Source organism: Cnephaeus nilssonii, assembly GCF_951640355.1.
Source record: "Cnephaeus nilssonii genome assembly, chromosome: 14".
NCBI lineage: Eukaryota > Metazoa > Chordata > Mammalia > Chiroptera > Vespertilionidae > Cnephaeus > Cnephaeus nilssonii.
In genome coordinates, this window is record NC_137085.1 from 34,284,717 (window position 1) to 34,303,880 (window position 19,164).

The 19,164-nt window shown below is 41.2% G+C and overlaps 2 pseudogenes across 2 annotated transcripts; both read left to right on the top strand.

Annotated features, from left to right (window-relative positions):
• Positions 1 to 12,579: 12,579 nt before the first annotated feature.
• LOC307111160 (spermatogenesis-associated protein 31D1-like) lies at positions 12,580 to 13,550 on the top strand (annotated as a pseudogene). Its single transcript has one exon. The product of its transcript is annotated as a spermatogenesis-associated protein 31D1-like (transcript).
• Positions 13,551 to 13,715: 165 nt separating this feature from the next.
• LOC307111162 (spermatogenesis-associated protein 31D4-like) lies at positions 13,716 to 17,394 on the top strand (annotated as a pseudogene). Its single transcript has 5 exons — positions 13,716 to 13,748; positions 16,022 to 16,178; positions 16,385 to 17,011; positions 17,054 to 17,237; positions 17,279 to 17,394. The product of its transcript is annotated as a spermatogenesis-associated protein 31D4-like (transcript).
• The last annotated feature ends 1,770 nt before the right edge of the window (positions 17,395 to 19,164 follow it).

Sequence of the window (19,164 nt, forward strand, 5' to 3'; positions counted from 1 at the left end):
TTTTAAAATAATTCTCATAGTCATCCATTGTAAACACTCTTTGAGAAAATCCACTCAGACCAAAGGGCAAGAAACCTTGGAAAACCCCATGGGTCATTTTGTGACTGGACATAATTATTTGTAAAATTTAGATATGGCTATTTACAAAGCAATGCCCAGCATTTACTGGAATCCTCTTTTAAATACAGCTAATTGGCCGACCCAGTACAACTTCTGTTATTTTTAGAAATCCATCTACAGTTCAGTAACTTTCAGAAATTACTCTTTTTCCTTCTTCATTTCCATAGCTCTCCTTCCCTAAAACATCTTTTACCCAATCAGCAGTACAACATTTTAGAAAATGAGTCATCTTTTATTAAGAGCATCTTATCTTACATTCAAATGTCATTAGGAAAAAAGGTAAAATATAGACATAGTGGTATTTACTTCTCAGGTGTCCTGCTTTTGAACAAACCTTTCCATTCCCAGCAATATGCTATTGCCTCAAAGTGCCTATTGCTTCATTCAATACGATTTAAAAATGAGAAAAATTATAGATTATACATATTTGCTCACTGGAATAAAAGGCTTCCATTGAAATATGGTTTCATACCAACAAGTGATTTTGATATCCTGTCAAGCAAACTCCTAAAAATATGTTTTATTTTTATATTATTACATGATACATGTTTATCTATCCTATCTAATAAAGAGGGAATATGCTAATTGACCATCACACCCTCACAAAGATGGCAGCGCCCACAGTCAATAAGGAGGGAATATGCTAATTGATTGCCACACCCTCAAAGATAGACGTGCACACAGCCACAAGATAGTGGCGCCCTCAGCCCCGCTGGGGTGGCAGGTGTGCAGCACAGCTGGGCTCACCCTCAGGTGGGTCCCACCGCTCTGCACACCTGCCTCTGAGTCCCCCAGTCCCCTTAGCCCCCCAGCCACCCAGGGCCAGCCCAAGGCGCAGACAAGCCTCGGATGGCAGCTGCCCAGCTGCCCAGGGCCAGCCTGAGGCACAGGTAACCAGGGCTGGGCTGAGGCTTGCACTGCCTGCAGTGGCAGCAGCAGAGGTGTGAGGGGGGTGTTGCCTTCCCCTGATTGCCAGGTCGCCTCCCACCCCAGATGGCTCCTGGACTGTGAGAGGGGGCAGGCCAGGCTGAGGGATCTCCTCTCTACTGCATGAATTTTCATGCACCGGGCCTCTAGTATACATATAAAAGCCTAAGCGACTGAATGACTGGTTGCTATGATGTGCACTGACCATCAGGGTACAGACGCTCAACACAGGAGCTGCCCCCTGGTGGTAGTGCATTCCCACAGCCAACCTCCTGTGGTCCCTCCCCCGTGGCTGGCCCTTATCAGTCCCAATCAGGACTGGGTGAGATGGCCCCAATCAGCCCTGATCACTGACCAGGCAGAGGGACCCCACCCATGCACAAATTCGTGCACCAGGCCTCTAGTATTATTATATTATATGATAGAATAAAAATTAGCATCCGTGATGAATCACAGGTGAGAAAACTGAGGCACAGATATATGAAACTATTTTGCTAAAACTATGAAGGAAATTATATTCACAATTCAATGCTTTTCAATCAATTTGGAGTTTGGAGGCAGTTACTCAGCTGGATTCCCAAGAAGGGCAAAAGCTTCTGTTACCAATGGTTCAGACTTGCAACAACCCAGTTTCCATTTATATCTGCAGTCATGGATAGTCAAGCGGTGACCCAGCTCATCATAGAAAGTGTGCAGGCTAAATGAAGAGTTGCTCTCCAAATGATTACAGTCTGAGCAACTCAAATTCTGAACAGTAATACCTCAATAGCACAGGAAGTTTGTTTTTTTTCCCCCAGTACAAAGAGTGTGGTAAATTCCAACACAGGGTTGTGTTATGCAGGATGTTTTTAATTCATGCTTATAAATTTGTATAATGTATTTTAATTTTATTTACATAAAAGTTCTGATTTTACAGAAATTATTGGTTGAAAAAATGGTAAATTTATTTAAGTAAGACATTTGTATTTTTTTAAATTGTTACATAAATATTGGATACAAGATGGTGTATGGATATGGTGAGTGTGTGAAAGTTGTACTGACATAACCAAAATCAGAGAATGGAAGGCAACGAAGATTTGCTCTACTCCTGTAACAAGGAAATCTCATAAGAAAATGGGGTTTTGAAAGATTAATGCTGTTGCCCTGAACAAAGGCCTTGAACAACAACAAAAAAAATTCAACAAATAATGTAAAAATTTACTCTTGCTGTAATAATTTGTTTTCTAAGGAGGCTATCATTTTGCCACATTTTCCGAATGTAATTTTCCCAGTATGCTGTTATTGTTGTTTTTAATTGTTAATGGTACTTTTTTTTTTCCATAAGTAGAATTTTTACATTTTATGTAATATGATCAGTTGGTCTTTTACTTTATGATTTCTTAAAAAGAATGTTAAGCTTAGGAAGTCCTTAGTTTTACACTCACAGATCTAATAACTTGTTTGAGTGGGCATGTGGAAAGGCTCTTTTAAAAATATTTAAATCTTTAGCCCTGGCAGGTGTGGAACAGTGGTTAGAGAATCTGCCTGTGCACTGAAGGGTTTCAGGTTAGATTCCGTAAAGGGCAGATACCTTGGTTGTGGATTTGCTCCCCGCCCCTAGTCGGGGCATGTGTGGGAGGCAACCAGGGATATGTCCCTCTCACATGGGTGTTTCTCTCCCTCTGTTTCTCCCTCTCCCCCCTTCCCTTCCTAAAAAGCAATGGAAAAATATTCTCAGGTCAGGATTAGCAAAATAAATAAATAAAAATTAAAATATTTAACCTTTTAAATGTGTCTTGGATTCATGTTGTTCTACCCTATGAAAGTTTGGATCTAAATTAATTTTATTTTCCTGAAATTCCTATCCAGCTATTCCTGCAAAAGTTAATAAATAGCTCTTCCTTTCTGGTGATGTTGCTTTTATTTTCTAGCAAATTTTTATATGCAACAAAAAATTTCTGCACTGTCTAGTCTGTTTTCTATATCTATATATTTTTCTTCTTTCAGTAGTGTCTTATTTAAATTATATATTTGTAATATATTAAAATATCTAGTGTGGCTAGCCCCATCTCAGATTCTTCATTTAAATTTTCTTTGATAAATTTATTTATTCTTACTGAGAACATAAGAATATAGTTATTCTCCAAAATTATCATAGACTGTTAATTAGATTTTGTGTAAATTATTGTAAGTGGTTTAGTAAGTTTATGTATAATTCATTTATGTATGAATTTATGTATATTTTCAATCAACTTTTGAAGTTTTATACACAGTATAGATAAGACTACAGTCAATGCATTAGTCTAAAATAATAACAAATACATTTCTCTCAGTTGCCTCCTTCACTTGTGCAAATTATGTATAAATAGTCAAACTGAATTTAATCCTTTTTTTAATTTTGCATCTAAATATATGATGAAGATATGATCTAACAATCAGGGATCCAGTGACTGGCCTCAGAGAGCAGAATAATAAAAGACAATGATAAACACTGCCAGTGAATGGATTTAGAAACTCTGATTTTAACTTTCATTTTAATTCCTTAATATTTAAAATAGAAACCCATGGCTTCTTTCTGCAAAGATCTTCACCTTGGGTGCTTAAATTTTTTTTCTCATTTCCTTTGCCCTCTTCATGCTGGTGGTATCTGATCTCCTTGCCCTGATTACTTTTTGATACTCTGGAATCCCTCTAAACAACAGAAAGCAGTGATCAGACAAGGTGAATGATTCAGTGGAAACAATCTGATCTCATTTTAATCTCTTGTAAGAGACAACCTGCTGTGAACTAGAATTATAATGCTGGGAATTATCTGACTCCTGCAGGCCTCTCTTCCTTTTTTTTTCCTGGTGAATGACTACTAAAGGAATTTAAACCATGTAAAGCATGATAAACATTGATTTGTTGGCCTGGCCATTGACCTGGACATCTTGCCTTCTTGCAGGTAGAGCTGATGAAGGGAATCACAGATTCTAGCTTTTACTTACAAGGGTAAATGTTTAAGTGTCTTTATGTAAGTTGCGAACCCATGTAGTGATGTATTATTTTCCTTTAAACTAGACTTCCAGTTTTGAACACAGATGTAAAATCAAAATAAAACAATCAAATCGAAGGAATTTTTATAGATAGGACACTCTAGCTGCAAAGGCTGACAAGAAGAATAGAGCTGACATGATGTGATTTGCAGTTGTCTGAGCTGAAGGAAAGGAACCCTCCATTTGTAGCTGGCTAAGAAGCTCCACTTACACTGCAGAAAAGCTCAGAAATGGAAAAAGAAAGTGAAGACACAAACAGGAGAAGTGAGAGAAACTGACGCAAGAAAAATGAAAAGAACAGAAGAAACCTTTTGAGTTGGTGATGCCAATGTTGAGGGATATTATGGTAATGCTGTTACATTGCTGGCCTCCAATGATCCACATCTCTGTATTTTCCTTAGTGTAGTCCTTTCCCTTTGAACCTAGTTGGAATGTGACTTATTTTAACTAACCACAAGTGGCAAGGTGATGCTGTTAAGAGTTCCTGGTCTAAGCTTTAAGTTCTGCCTTTATGGTCTAGGAGCCATAACCAGCATTATAAGAATTTTGTTACCATTATGGAGCTATGTGGAGAGGTCATAGGAAACCACATACAAGAGAGGGACCCTGAGAGAAAAGCCCACTCATCCCAGTGTTCCAACTAAGCCCAGACTCCTGCTGACCTACCAACTGGATGAATCCGCATGGGTGACTATTGGCAAGATCAAGGGAAGGATCAACCAGCTAAGTAAGCCCAGCTAAGACTACAGAATTGTAGGCAAAAAAATGTTCAGTTTTAAGTCAATAAGTTGTGGAGTGGCATTTATAGCTGCTGTATGATAGTGGAGTAGAAGAGTCAGCGATCAAGACCCAATGACTGTTCTCTGGAATAGCATTGCATAGAGTGAAATGTAGGCCTGGGACCACAGCAAGCTTAGTCCAAACCTTCACTGTGTTGCTTAAAAAAAGTTTTTATTGATGAGAGAGAGAGAGAGAGAGAGAGAGAGAGAGAGAGAGAGAGAGAGAGAGACATTGATGACCCATTACCAGGGATTGAGCAAGCAACCCTGGACATGTGCCCTGACCGGGAGTTGAACAGGTGACCTTTTGGTGCATAGGACTATGCTCAACCACTGAGCCATACAGGCAAGGGCTACTGTGTTGATTTTTTTTAACCTCTGTGGTCAAGAACCAGTTTACTTCATCTTCCATGTCCCCCATCCACTGTGGACTGACATTGTGTAAAATTGAATAAAAAAGAATCACTGGGAAAATGACACACAAAACAAAAACAGATAAAATACAAGTCTCAATTTTTTATTATTACTTTGTCAAATTGCAATAAAAGTTTCTAAACATCCTCAATTTCTATATACTTAGCTTGTTGCTGATACTAACAGAAATGTGAGGACAGGCATTGGTCCACGGACCACATTTTGAGTAGCAGCGATATAGACTTGGCTAATAGTAATCTCTGGTTCTCAGTAATTATTTCAAAGATGTTCTTATGACTGACTTGGTTTCAGTGGAATACAGGGACTTTAGTTGAGAACACTGGGACAACAATTCTGCTTTTCCTGTCAGGATGCCACCTTGGGACCATAAACAAAGTGGATTAGGAATGAGTCAACACTGAAGAAGCAGAACCAAGGGATGGTGAGCCAGAAGCTCAATCTCCTCCCTGTATTGTGGAGAAATATATGCCAGTAAAGCATAATGTTGGCTGAAGCCAGAATTCATCTGGTTTTCTATCATCTGCAAGAGAAAGAGTCCTATGTGACACAGTGATTAATTTGCTACTCTCATTCTTAGGTTTTTACCTCATCTTTTATTGTGACCAGTTGTGACCAGGCATGTCCTTTTACTTATGTTATAGGTTTGCTCATGTTCTTTTGGGTTGCATTGCACTTCCTTTACCCATACCCTTTTCTGACTTTCTAAGACTAGAACCTTGAAGAGAGAGGGTGTTCACTATTTTTAAATGTTAAACATCACACATCACTATCATTCCTGCTGATTCAGTAACTGTTTTTGAGAGTGTGGACAGGAGGGAAAATTGGTGACCCAGATATTGGATAAAAACTGCATTTAGACCCTGAAGATCTCATTTCCTAGACAGTCTAATGGTCATACCACCTGTATTTCAGAAAATAAGCTTTGAGAAAGTAGGACTTTAAATTAGTGCAAAAATAAATAAGCAAGAAATAAAAACATACATCCTCACCAAAACATGTACACAAATGTTCATATCAGCTTTATTCAAATAGGCAAAGGTATAGACACTCAATTGTTCACCTGATTAATCTTTAAACAGATTTTGATATAGCTATACAATAAAATATTTTCTATAAAAAGAAATGAAGTAATGACACTATATGCTACAACATAAACAAACCTTGAAAACATGCTATCTGAAAAGCCAGATACAAAAAGAAAAACATATTATATAATTCCATTTACAGGAAATGTTTGCAAGTAACACCTCTACAGAGAAAGTAGAACAGTGGTAACCTAGGGCTGGGGGAAATAAGAACACTGAGGGGTAAAGGCTAAATGGAACAGAGTTTCTTTATAGTGATGAAAATGTTTTAAATTTGGTTGTGATAATACACAATTTTGTGTATATACCAAAATCCATTGAATTGTTCACTTTTAATGTGAATTACATGGTATGTGAATTATGCCTCAATAAAGTAAACTAAAAGAAGACCAAGTTTGTAGCTGCCAAATCTGGCAATCAACTCACATGTCCAAGGTCAGTGGATAAATGGACTGTTTTTTATTCAGACACTGGAATATTATTTAATGTTAAAAAGCAATGAGCTTTTAAAAATGTATATTTTTATTTATTACACAGAGGAATGATTAGAGAGTCATTGATCAGCTGCCTCCTGCACGCTCCACACTGGGGATCAAGCCCGCAACCCAGGCATATGTCCTGACCAGAAATCAAACCATGACCTCCTGATTCATAGGTAGACACTTAACCACTGAGCCATGCCAGGTGGGCAGCAATGAGCTTTTAAGCAATGGAAAGACATGGGGGAATCTTAAATGCATATTACTAAGTGAAAGAAGCCAATCTGAAAAGGCTACACACTGTATGAGCCTACCTAGATAAAACTCTGGAATGGCAAAACTCAAAAGACAGTAAAAAGATCAGTGGTTGCCAGATGTTAGGGCAGAGAATGAAATGAACAGGCAGATCATGCAAGTTTTTTTAGGCCAATGACACTACTCTGTATAATGCTAACAGGGTGAATACATGTCATTATACATTGAACCAAATCCAAAGAATGTATGACACATGACACCAAGAGTGAACCACAAACTATGGAGGTGGGGTGGTAATGATGGGTCTACTTAGGTTCATTAATTGTAACAAATGTCCTACTTCTGTTGCTGAATATAGACATATAGATAGGTGTGTGTGTGTGTGGGGGGGGGGAGATGGTATGTTTGAGGTAGTGTAAGAGGGCACACAAGAAATTTGCACCATCTGCTATATTTGCTGTGAAACTAAAACTGTGCAAAAAATAACATTTAAAAAATGAAGAAGAGGAGGAAGAAAACAACCAGGACCAGGAGGGATGGTAAGATATTACAATGTCCATCTCAGTTGGCACCAATTGAGGTTTTCCCTCACGCTTCTCTCGTCTCCCTCCTTGCACAACACTTACTTGTTTTTTATCTGTGTTTTGTACTCTTATTCCTAATTCTTTTCTAATTTGTGTTAGACTTAATTATAGTTATAGGCAGGTCTCACTTACTCCACTAAGACCTGACTGAGGGCAGAGGCAAGGCCTTATATTAATATTTCTACTAGAAATACTACATAGAATTCAATAAATGTTTGTTGTGTGAATGATGAACATCTTATAGTTGTTTTAAATGCAGTTTTAAAGGATTTTGCCTCTGAATTTTTTCTTCAGCCTTTATGGTATTGTGAAATGTCCACCCCGTGGCTCATCCCGGGGAGAGTGATCAGGATAGGAGTGAGAAAGCACTGAGGACTGTCCCTAGAAAATTGAGACCCTATGAGAATCCTAAACTAATGACTTATCTCTAATGTGTCTCCTTAAATAGCAGCACATTACTCTAGTAGAGCTTTTAGAAAATACTCCTTCTTGATGACAAAATGACCAAGTGCAGTCTGAAATCTGGGACCAGACTTCTGTGTGCTAATGTATGCGAATAGGAAAGATGTCATGGGCTGCCTGAAATGTTCTAGGGAGAGCTTTATTACAAAACCTATGATTAGATATATGTAAAACACGTGAGATATATTCTGGTGAGGAATAATATTTAAACTTTTATTATTCATTTATAACTTACTGAAACAATTAAAATTTGATATTCACCATTCACAAAACTAAGTCTCAAATAACTTTAAAGTTCTTTATCTAGATTACTGCACAGCGAAAAAATTCCATAGGCGATATATATTGAAGATATACATGTTCATTAGTGTAAATTTCTGGGTATAAGCAAAAATCCCTTTATTTCATACTGTTAAGGGAGTGGACATGATGAGACCAAAATCAAGGTCTCCAAACATGAAGGTAAGTAGATGCTCTAATAAAAAAGGCCATTGGGAAATAGGATAGCAGAGTAAGGCAAAGTGACCTAAGAGCCCAAGATAAGAGATTTTCTGAGATGATGTGTGGAGGGAGGGACTGTTGACACATCCTCTTGAAAGTATGCCCTCCCACAACCTCAAAACACTTTGGGACTCTTCAATATTCTATGATGCAGGCCTGGCAATAAAGGCAAAAGTGGAGTCAATAAAATGGGATGTTTCCTATTTCTGAATGGCCTTACTAAACTGTGTCTGACTTCCACTCAACATCATTAAATATTGACCCCAACCTAACTTGCACGTGTAGGCTTTGGCTATTCCTACTGTTACTATGCTACCTTGTCCGGGGTGGGGGGGTGGTGTTCCATCATCCCCAGCTTTCTGGAAACACTTATGAACCCCTACAGAGATTATTTGCTATTGTTTTCATTTCTAGTCCTTCACCGGAGGTTTCTGGCTAAAATCCATGTGGGGTGACTCTCTAGATAAAGTATTTAGAGACTTTGGGATCTCTGCTGGACATCAGAGTCAACCAGCATTTCATCATGAGTCAAATTTCCATGTCAGGCATCACCAGACCAAGCCTTTGTGTTGGGTTAATCAGGAGAGTAGTGCTGAGCCACTGAGAGCTTCTCTGTGGAGGCTAGCCCCTGAGCTCTGTCCAGGTTACAGGTTGTTTCTATCTGAGGGAACAGATATGCCACTGTAGGGTTCCAATTACATGCCCTCATTGAGAGCACAAAGTGTGCACCTCATAGAAAAAAAGTCCCTCTTTGAGTTTTTCCCAAGAAGGAAAAATATAAATACTTAAAAACATTGTAAAAATAATAAAGAGAAGGAACAAAGTTTTAGTAATTAAATAGCATCATATGATTCTTGGATGATGAATGTCTGTGTTTCCTAGAAAGAGGAGTGACAGATACGATTTTCTTTTTTTCAGCGTCATGACAGAGCCAAGAAGAGAAGGAAAGGTGGGACACTGAAAGGTAAGGCTCTGCCTATTCCATCTGAGCTCCCCAAGGGTGACCCTTTCTTGCTCCTTCCCGGGAGTACTGGGTTCATGGTTTCTATGTCAGTTGCTAGCCACAGTTCCTCAATAAAAAAGAACTCTCAGAGGAGAGGCTCATGGAAAGAAAGTCACAATTTGAGAAACTTCTCAGATTCCCTGCTCTGCTGTCCCTGGGCCTGGGCAATGGGTGTTGCCCAGTAGGAGTCAAGAGTAGAACTTCTGTCTCCTGACCTTGTGAAAGTACTTTGACTTCAGGGTGATTAGATTCCTCTTTGTAGTAACCACTGACCTGTTTGCTTCAGAGTGGTTTTGAGCATCAAATAAGATAATGTATGTGAAAGTACTTTATAAATGCAGCAACACACATGGGAACTTTATTAATATGATCATTGACATATGACATCATCTAGTGACTCATGGGGCTTTCAGAGTCCAATATACCAATGGTCTCTCATAAAGGGACTCTCTAAAATAGCTGGGATTCAACACCTTCACCACATATAACATACTCTCCTAGTTTCCCAGGTTGCAGAGGGGAAAAGAGGAGAAAAAGACATTGATTTCTCAACTTAAAAGGTGACCAGTAATTTTCCTTCTTTCCTGACCTCTCTTTAGCATATTCTATGCAATTTCAAGGATTCAATGCAGCTTTCTATAGTCATAGAATGGAGTTGCCATAGGAACAGGTATGTGAGTGAAGGCTTTGAGATGAGCGCAATTGAGTGCATTGTGACCTCATGGATGTGGGGCAATATGAAAAGGCAGCAGGCTTAATGTGCCCCACCCCACAACTAAAGCCAGTAGGTCCTCCTTTCCTTGCTCTGGTTGGTCCTGGCTACAATTCTGCACTTCCTGTCTCCTGCAGCCCCCTAGGCCAACATCATGACACCATCCGCTTTCCTCAGCTGTTACATGCAGACCCTTCCTGTGATGTGTGTAACAATGCAACCAGCTGAGTTGGATTGGCTGCTGTCCTCATTGGCCCTTGAAGATTCTACTCTCTCTGTCCCCTTTGGTTTCCATAGCTCCTGTGACTGAATCAAATTTCACTCTGTACCCTGCCTTCTCAGCAGTCCCTCCAGGATAACTAATACCATCTCCTCTGCCTGAGCCTTTCCCACCACCACCCTCCTCCCCTAATCTCTCCCTAACCTACTGACACTCTTAGGTGATTTTCCTTCATAGTCATCACTAGTTCACTCTCTGCCTGAAGATACTTCTGCTCCCTTGGATTACGCATTCCCAGTAGACAGTTCCCCACCTCCACCTCTTGCCTTTCCCTTTCTCCCACCACACGATACTCAGAATGAGAAAACACTTCTGACTCTGAATGCCATCTTTCTTGACCTATCAATTAACCAAGATATCAACCCCTTCCCCTGGCTTTGAATCCCACAGTATCAGTGACTAATCATGGACCACTAACCTTCTGTTTCACCAGCACCACACTACAGTTTAACTGTGACTCAAACTAAATCCATTCACATCTCATCAAAGCCAGCTGAGGAGAACTCATCTCCAGACAGCACTGGGGCATTGGTCACTTATGTCCCTCAAGGCACTGACCATCCAACCCTGTCGATTTCAGACTTTTCCTGTCAGGAAGCTTGCTGTCTACGTTGGCACAACAGAATTTCAATCATTTTCAGGATGTGAGGTATGACTCTGAGGAAAACCTAAACAGCTATATAATGAATCTGTTAGAAACAAATTCAATACTGTGAGGGGAGAGTGTAAATCAGAGACAACCAGAAAATGCCCTAAAGTACACTTGAGTAAGAAGTTTGAGGAAATCAATGAGGGGCAGGTCCCTGTGACTATGCATAGTCCATGGTATGTTATACAGCAGACATTTTCTGTAAAATTTACTCCAAAATAAAACCAAGAAGTATGGCACCATCAGGAGCTTTTCTTCCTTGAGTCTGGTGCACAGCAGATTCTGGAAGCCCACATTACCTTGTTTAATTTGAGGATGGTGTGAAAGTCTTCCTGACAAAGTCCTTGAATCCACAGAGATGTTTTAATTAAAAGATACTTTATCCCATTCCTTGCTCGATTCCAAATTTTCCTACTCCATCAACCTGATTTCTGAGGTGGCCTCCAAATCAGGGGGCTTCATGCCCCTAAAGCGAAGCTCTAAAACTCTGAATCATTCTTACTCTGCCACCTCATTTGTGGGCAAGGAAGGACAGGGGACCCTGATATGATCACTATCCAAAACACCTAGTGGCTGGCAGAGGAAGTTCAGAAAATTCAGGATGCTGGACAGGCACTTCTGCCTGTCACAAACAGCATCATTGGCAAAGCAAGTCAGAGACATTCTCCAAGAGCCAAATTCTTTTTTTTTCCAAATATATTTTATTGATTTTCCACAGAGAGGAAGGGAGAGGGACAGAGAGCTAGAAACATCGATGAGAGAGGAACATCGACCAGCTGCCTCCTGCACACCCCCTACTGGGGATGTGCACGCAACCAAGGTACATGCCCTTGACCGGAATCGAACCTGGGACCCTTCAGTCCGCAGACCGACGCTCTATCCACTGAGCCAAACCGGTTTTGGCAAGAGCCAAATTCTTGAAGCTGCCCATAAGGCAAACCTGGACCAGACATGAACCAAATGACCAAAGTGTAAATTCCAGTCAGGGCAAAGAGATGAAGAAATCAGAACCTGTCTCCATGCCCAACCTATCTCCATGTCCAAGGATGAAGACCTTGATGCTCTTCAATCCAAAATGAGTGATCTATTGACAACCAGCAAGCTGGGGATCTCCCAAAGGATAAATGTGAGTGAGAGTAAAGGAGTAACTACTGTGACAACTGAAAGCCTCCCAGCAAAAACATCAGTTCTCCAAGATCCTAAATCAACAGACCATCAGAAGCAACTAAGTGCCGAGTTAAAGTGGAAATTTAAGAAGAGGAAGCAGAGCCAGGCCCAAGGCTAAGACACTCACATGTCCCATGCCTCAGACAGCTTGACTAACAAAGCCTCCCTGATTCATGCTCAGGGTGTCTCCAGTGTGGACGGGGCAGCTCATCAGGTGCTGCATGTCCATCTGGAGGACAGAGGAGTCAGTATGGAGCAGCCACAGGAGCCTTGGGTCCCTAAGAATGTCTCAAGGTTGTGCCAAGATAAGAATTTCCCACCAGCTGCAAAGAAAGCGAGGCCCACAGCCTCCACATCAGAAGAGCTTGGTGGAGGGAATGCAGGCTTGGGAACATCCCAACCTGGAAGGAAGAGATTTCCAACTCAGGACCTGCCATTAAAGGAGAGGCTCGGGAGCAAGTCTCCCCAAACCCCATCACAGAAGGCACAGTCTCCTCCTGAAAGCCTGTTCAGAAATAAAATAAACCACTTGTTTTCAATGGCTTCATCCTGAGATAAAATGCAAACAGCAAGAAAACTTCCAGGAAAAAAGCAGCCCAGTATCATCTGTGCAGAGCAGAGGCCCAGTTAAAAGTAGAGCAGACATTGGGGATTTTCTAGAGGAGAAACTGGGGCATCATCATACAGAGATATCACCTGCCCTCAAGAGCCTCTTCCCTCTGCAGTGAAGTTTGGGAAAGCACAGCAGAAGGCAGCAGTGTGGGTCCAGGCAGAGCCTGTCCAGGGGCATCCTTTCAACTCCAGGGTTCTCTCCTGTAAAGTGACAAATACGAAGTCCTAAGGCCAAGAAGCTGTGTTCAGAGACAAGGACAGACACCCCCAGAAAGTTGTGGCAGGAAAGGACTATCTATTATGTCAGAAGCAACCCCAATCTGTGCCCCGGAGGGGGACTGTGCCCCATCCAAGCTCCACCTGCAGGCCTGCAGCTGCCCAGTGGCGTCCTGCTGCTCTCACCACTGCTGTAACCATGGTATTCAGAGATCCATCTCTATGATTCTGGATCTTTTACCCAGAAAGAACGTTCCCACCACAAAATAATTCCTGCCCTGAGGAGTCTGTGTTGAGCTAATCACAAGAGTAATACTGAGCCACTGAGAGCCTCTGTGTAGAGGCTAGACCCTGACTCTGTCCCAGGTTACAGGTTCTATCTAAAGGAACAGATATGTCACTGTAGGGCTCCGATTATATGCCCTTATTGAGAGCATGAATTATGCACCTCATAGACAAAATTCTTCTGTGAGTTTATCAAAGAAGAAAAAATAAAAACATTTTAAAGCTGTAAAAATTGATAAAAAGGAACACAAAATTCTAGTAATTAAAATAGCATCATATGATTCTTAGATTATGAATGTCTGAGTTTCCTAGAGAGAGGAGTGACAGAAATTATTCTCTTTTTTCCCCCAGCATCATCACAGAGCCAAGAATAGAAAGGTGGGACACTGAAAGGTAAGGCTCTGCCTATTCCATCTGAGCTCCCCAAGAGTAACTCTCTCCTTCCCATGAGGAACCAGGTTCATGATTTCTATGATGGCAGTTGCTAGACACAGTTCCTCTCAAAAAACAAACAAACAAAAAAACAAAACTCAGAGGAGAGGCTCTTGGGAAGAAAGTCATAACCTGAGACACTTCTCAGATTCCTTGCTTTGCTGTCCCTGGGTATGAAGCAGTGGTGAGCCTGGGCCATGGGTGTTACCTAGTAGGTATCAAAAATCAGCATTTCTGTCTCCTGACCTTGTGAAAATACTTTGACTTCAGGATGATTAGCTTCCTCCTTGTTGTAACCACTGACCTGTCTGTTCCACAGAGTGGTTTTGAGCATCAAATAAGATAATGCATGTGAAAGTACTTTATAAATGAAGCAACACACAAGGGAACCTTATTATCATTGACATTTGATATCATCTACTGACTCATGTGGCTTTCAGAGTCTAATATCTCAATGGTCTCCCATAAAGGGACTCCTCTATAATTGCTGTGATTCAATACCTTCACCTCATATAACCTACTCACCTGGTTTCCCAGGTTGCAGATACCACCAGAAGGAAGAAGAGGGTAAAAAGATGCTAATTATCTCCTTAAAAGGTGAGAAATCTTTCTCCCCCTTCCCTGATTCCTCTTTAGCATGTTCTATGCACCTCCAGAGATTCAGTGCAGCCTTCCAAAGTCATGGGAGGGGGTTGCCAAAGGAATGGAGATGTGAGTGGAAGCTTTGGGCTGAGTGCAGTTGAGTGCATTCTGAATTCATGAAAGCAGGGCAATATAAAGGGGCAGCAGGCTTCAGATGGCCCCATCCCACCACACCAGTAGGTCCTCCTTTCCTTGTTCTGGTCCTGGCTGCAGCTTTGTATCTCCTGTCTCCTGCAGCTCCCTGAGCCAGCATCATGATACCATCCACTTTCATCAGCTGTTTTGTCCAGACCCCTCCTGTGAGGTGTGTAATAATTCAACCACTGAAATGGATCAACTTCTATCCTCGTTGGCCCTGGAAGATACTGCTCCTTCTGTTTCCCCTTTGGCTTCCACAGCTCCTGTGACTGAGCCATTGTTCTCTTAGTCACCTGGCTTTTCAGCACTCCTTCCAGGAGACCTAATACCACTTCTTCTGCCTAAGACTTTTGTAACTCCCAAGCCCGATTCTCTTCCCTAACCCAGCGATTTTCAACCGGTATGACTTAGCCCACTGATATGTCGTCGGATGCACACTGGTGTGACACATGAATTTTTAAAATATGGAATACCTGACTATTTTGTCAGGGGCATTGGCCTCTTTTCCCTTAGATTGTCAAATAAAAAATATATAATAGCCAATACAACAATAGCTATCTGTTGTGAATGGATCAAAATTATGCCTGTTTTTATAAGATTGGCAAAAAATATATATTTTAGTGTGCTGCAGAATTTTAGTAATTAATTTATGTGTGCCATGAGATGAAAAAGGTTGAAAAACATTGCCCTAACCTAATTACTCCCTTGGGTAATTTTATATCAACCTCAGCACTGGGTCAAACTTTGCCTCCAGAGCCTTTTCCTTCCTTAGAATCCAAATTCTCAATTGACAATTCCCCACCCCAAAATCTTTATACCCTTTCTCCCACCACATGATACTCAGAGAGTACAGACACTGTTGTCCAACCAGAAATTCCTCTGACCCTAAATACAATCTTTCTTGATTCCTCCATTACCTAAGATACCACCCCTTTTCAGATTTGTCCCATTCAGTGAATCCCACTTAGTTACTTATCTTCATGTACCACCAACCTTGTCTGTTTCACCACCACCACACTACAGTTTAACTGTGACTCAACCTAAATCCATTCATATCTCATCCAAGCCTGCTCTGGAGAACTCATCCCCAGACAGCACTGAGACATTGTCCACTTATGTACCACAAGGCACTGACATCCAAGTCTGTCAATTTCAGACTTTACTTGTCAGTATGCTATTGCCAAAGACGTCCCTTGGGACAATGTGATTTCAACCAAGAAGCTCTTGCCCTCAATTTTTCAAAGATCTCTTCTGTGGGAGACCCTGTAGCCAAACTTGGACTCTTGTCATTTCTCAGCCCTGATATGCCAATACTCCTGAAAAGACAAGTGCAAAAGAGAGATGAGTTCCTTATGTGGAAGAAAAGGAAAAGAAAAAAGATTCTTTTCCAAAACAATTTAAGTCAGACTACAATCTAAATTCTTCAGGAAAAGTGATAAATTCCATTGCTGATGAGCATGACTCAATAGTGCCCCTTCCTTTCTGGAGCAACAAAGGAAAATCAAAGGAATTTCCTGTCCATCCATTGTACTCATAGTCTAAGATTTGGGAGGACCATTTAGCAAAAACGTATCTAGATTTTTTGGTGATCTTCCATCTCTGCATAGGAAGTCCTTGTACTTTGTACCCAATGTCTCAGGTAACTATTCCACAATGTGTATTTTCAATAAAATCTCAAATGCATTTACAGGCCAAGAATCTCCAGTACTTCCCTTCCCTTTACCTGCATCCTTGCCTGACGTCCATCCATAACTATTGCCTCAAACCCTTCCCCAAACCCAGCCCCTACCTCTCACTCAGATCCAACCCCATGCCCACCTTCAATGCCCATGCCCAATCCTACCACGAAGTCCTATATCCCAGATTAGTAGCTGTGGAGTATATTTCTATAGATTCCTGAATGAATCAGACTGTTCCACCTTTTCTGGAATGGACTGTGTTGCAGAAACAACAGGAAAATTTGTGGGGTTTACCCTGTGTGGTCCAAAGATCTCAGGAAGAATTTTGTCCTTCAGCTTCCAACTCTCCTTACTGCTGGTGCTCCCAGGCCCATGTTTCAATCTCCATCCTTACTGTAGAGTTTCCTCTCAGCAGTGAACTTAGGGGAAACTAAAGCATCACCTTTGAAAGAGGCTCATCCAACACTGGTGGGGCCTGCTCTGTGGGATCCATGAGTCTTTGTCACTGACGAGGCTTCTGAGCAATTGTTCAGAGATAGCTGAGTCAAAGAAAAAGTATATCCTTTAATGGATTTCTGTGTATAAGGGTTAGAGTAGCAAAAATCTAAATGTTGGATTGGGCCAACAAGGAAGCTTCTAAGAGAAGGGCTCAGAAATGCTTCAGCTAGAGGACAACAAGAGGAAGGATGAGGGAGACAGCTCAGAGAATGGCTGAAAACATCATCTGTTGAGTGATGGGAGAGCTCTTCAGATAAGGATGTGGCATATGATTCTGAGAAAGACCTAGATACATGATAAGACTCTCAGGAGCAAATTCAACAGTGTCAGGGCAGAATGTAAGTCAGAGACAACCAGAAAATGCCCTGAAAGTACACTTGAGCAAGAATTCTGAGGAAATCAATAAGGGTCAGCTACCTGCAACTGTGCATAGTCCATGACATGTTATCCAGCAGATACTTTCTGTGGATTCAATTCCACACTGAAATAAAACAGTAGGTGGGGAAAACTACCTGAAAACATTCCTTCCTTGATTCCAGTGCACAGTAGATGCTGGAAGCCCATGTTACCAAGTTTAATTTGAGGATGGTGTGGGGCCTTCCTTGAATCATAGGAACTTTAAATTGAAAGTTATGTCCTCACATTCCTTGTTTCAGTCCAATTCTTTGTCCTCAAACAACCTGATTTCTAAGGTGGACTCAGGACGTGTTAGAGGAGAAGCTTGGGAGCAAGTCTCCCCAGACCCTATCACAGGAGGCACAGTCTCCTCCTGAAAGCTTTTTCAGTAATAAAATTAAGCGCTTTTTCCAATGGCTTTGTCCTGGGATAAAATGGGGAGAACAAGAAAACTCCCAGAAAAAGGTCAGCCTCATATCATCTGTGCAGAGCAGAGGCCCAATTAAAAGCAGTCCTACCTTTACTGGGCTGTTCCTAGAGTAGAAACTTGGGCATCGGCATGCACTTGTAGTAGATATCACCTGCCCTCAAAAGCCCTTCCCTCTGTAGTGAAGTTTGATAAAGCTCTACAGAAGACAGCAGTGTGGGCCCAGGCAGAGCTTGTCTAGGGTTATCCTCATGATGGCCATTAGGAAATTCCTAGGGGAGAAACTGGCATGTAGGTACAAACCTACAACTTTGGAGTTAAATCAACAGAAGAAGGAACATCAGGTTCAGGTAGATCCTCCAACTATGGGGCTCTCTCTGACGCAGAGCAAAAGAAATGGACAAGCACCAAGAGCTGCAATCAAGAAGCTGTCACTGATGACCAAAGTTGTCTTCAAAGAGCTAGAAAGAGCAAAGTCAGAATCAGACCTCCCCAGGAAGTTGTAGCCTTCAAGGACCAGCTATATGCCAGAGTCAATGCCCTTCCCCAATACTTTAAGGAACCTGTGCTCCATACAAGACCCACCTGCATATATCCAGTGTGCCAGGACCCTCCAGCCACCCTCACCCCTGAGAAAGACAATGTGTTCAGAAATTGGACCCTTCTATTCAAACAGAAAACACACTGCAGCACTGAGTGCCAATTGGACCCTTCTATTCAAACAGAAAACAATTTCACCAAAGAAATCATTCAGTCTTTGTTGAGAAAGACCACATTTCCCCCCATAACTCATCCTCTGATGAGAACAATTTTAGCACATCCAAAAATATTGAATCCTCATCAATATTTTTTTTCTCTAATGGGGAATGATATGCTCTGCGTACTGTATTATGTTGTGGGTTTTCCTTATCCCTGGACTTTGTTTAAAAAGGAAGGTGTTAATTCAGTTCTTACTGATTTCCTCTTCCTGTATTTTAAATACAGATGCCCTGTATTTAAAATATTTTTATTAAGTACAAACATTTTACTCTAAAAACTTTCAGGCCTTTTCAAAGTGAAAAAAACAACAACATACAACACACCTTAAATTCAGAAGTTGGCTCAAACCGTCTTTTTATTTGCTCCCTCACTATCTTGAATTATATACAATTGTATGGTGGGATGAGATACTCTGGCATAGTATAGCCAGAATTTGCCTCTTGCTGCCTCCAGTAAATTTTGGGGCTGGAAGTAGGGAAGGAGTCTATTTAGGCTATTTGGTTAGTGGGAGAAATCTTCCTCTTAGATTTCTTGGTGTTGAGTAAAAGTCACCTGCTCTTAAGAAACCCCTCTCCCTTAAGTTGGGGTGCTAGCACATGTTCCCTACATCTTGCCTTACTCAAATAAA